Consider the following 2,404-nt stretch of genomic DNA (forward strand, 5'->3'; position numbering starts at 1 on the left):
CACTCGCCATCGCCACCTAACACAATGTATAACAAAACGCAATAAGTTAGGGGGCGCTGCGAACATTCTGCGCGCACAGAAACAGCGCAGTTACATCTATTACTCTACAACTATCATTACGGCCCACTATTGATTCCTAATCCGCACTTCCGGATGTTACGTAACGCACCCCCCGCGCCCCGCACCCCCTGCGCCGCCCGCCCTATAAGATTTACAGCCGCGCGGGCCGTTTGACGAATGATTGGCCGGCCGTTTGCCCGCGCCGGAAAGGCTTTCGGGGATTACTGGAGGCCGCTTTATTTCAGCCTTCGCTGTCAATAATTCCCTACACTTTACGGATATTTAGCCGACGCGTTGTGTCCATCGCAAATATTTCTACTGAAAACGTTTGAAATTAAAATTTTAGGTCGTTGTAATTTGTTTTATTCGAGTATTCTTAACTTTAATTTTATATTTTTTACTTGTGAAATTTCGTTGTTGAAATATCAACTAAATAATAAACAGATAACCGAAGCTATCCTTACTAACTTAGATTCAAATGAAACGGCGGACAACTTAATTTAAAAGATTTCTATGAAAGTAAAAAACATTGTCACAGATAAGGTAATAACTATATCGGAAATGTTGATTTTAAAACATTCATATAAAATATCAATCTGACAGTTTACAAAGCAAAATTAATAAATACGTAAAAGCCTTAGCGAAAATAAACACGTAAAAATTACAATAATTCATATACGATGTAATGAAAAAAATACGAAAGTCACAAAACCGATACATCATAGTTTTATAATGTAAACTCGATAATATACGTTGATTAGAATAAAGCCAAGCTAATGGTGTATCGATAAACCAGAGACTAGTGATGTGAAGGGCGTTACTTTCTCGGCGGGAAAATGCAAATGGCGCCGTCTCAAAACTTACCGCACAGATAAAAACGTTTCGCGCGTAACCAAAACGTCACGTTACTTTATTTATTATGGAATATTAAAATTGATTATCGATTTATGTTTATTATTATTACCAAACGACACAGATTCCGACATTAAAGCTCGCGCTAAAAAATCGTATTCATAGATTTTCTTATAAAATATTCAACGATTATTCGTCATCGACGAGTCGCGATCGATTTATTTTTAGATTAAAACAAAGAACTTAGAATAATGTAAAAATAACCTTGTCTTTTATTTATAAACGACATATTTTTTTATTTAATGTCTATTCAAGGCTTTACTTTAGTGAAGCTGGAGGACACAAAAGTTTGGATTTTTATACAACTCTAAATTATGTTACAAACAAACAAACATAGTAGATTTTACTAGCTAGACAATTTTTATTCAAGACTGTCGCCCGCGACTCCATTCGCGTGAAAAAAAAAAGTGAGTAGCTTATGTGTTCTTCCAAACTATTATCTATACCTTTACCATATTTCATCGAAATCCGTTTAGCCCTTAGGGCTACAAACAACTCTCAAAATACAAAGACACAAAACATTTTTTGCATTTATGATAATTAGAATTTAATTGTCATAATTTTTTGCATTACATTTATTATCTTTGTTAGACATTTAACCCTCACCTAAAGTACAATATGCGGAAATACATTACACAAAGCGGATATAAGGATTTACTTTCGTGATATTTTATTAACTAAACCGGAATCTAAGTTATTTTTATGTTTTCCATGTGTTACTTTAGTCTGTCTACATAAGGCAGGTTGTGTCAACTTTGAATTATTTATTTTAAAACTTATCTAAATTGTGAAGCGGCCACATTGGAATGAAATGTTATTTTAATGCAAAATAATGTGTAAGCTTAGTTGTAGCGACCCCGAGTCTTTCTACATAAATAATTTAAACCGCATTTTATTTTTCACTCAAAAGAAATGTTTCGCTGTTTATTTTAAATAGATAATAGTAAATTTTGTGTATAAAAATGTCATTTTTCTATTTTATCTCAGTCTAAGAGGAAAACAAAATGCCTTTTATAGTGACAAATCACCGGGGAATTTGGTTTAACCTGTCTTTATTTATTACCCTGTCTGTTCTTCTTATCAAAGTTTATATCGTTATAATTTTGTATAACATAAAATAAGAATTAGTAAGTATTATGCCCAACTTCAAAAGTGCAAAAATGTGCTTTAAAATTTTGAGTTTAAAACTTTCATTTGAAAACGGTGAATATGATGCACGGAATCTTAGACATATGAAATAGGTAGGTTTAGTTTTAAAAAAAAACCTAAAAAAAAAACAGTTTTTATTTAGACTTTGTTTTCTGCGTCAAACAGCGGCGATGTGTTCGCTTTGCGTACGTGAGCTTTATGTCCTGTGGCGCGAGACAAATGGCAATCCGCGAGAGTCGCGACAACTGTCGGCATCTCGCGCGCTTTCCTGCAAGTGTCCGGC

Source organism: Papilio polytes, unplaced genomic scaffold (genome assembly GCF_000836215.1).
Source record: "Papilio polytes unplaced genomic scaffold, Ppol_1.0 DF823991.1, whole genome shotgun sequence".
NCBI classification, from domain to species: Eukaryota; Metazoa; Arthropoda; class Insecta; order Lepidoptera; family Papilionidae; genus Papilio; species Papilio polytes.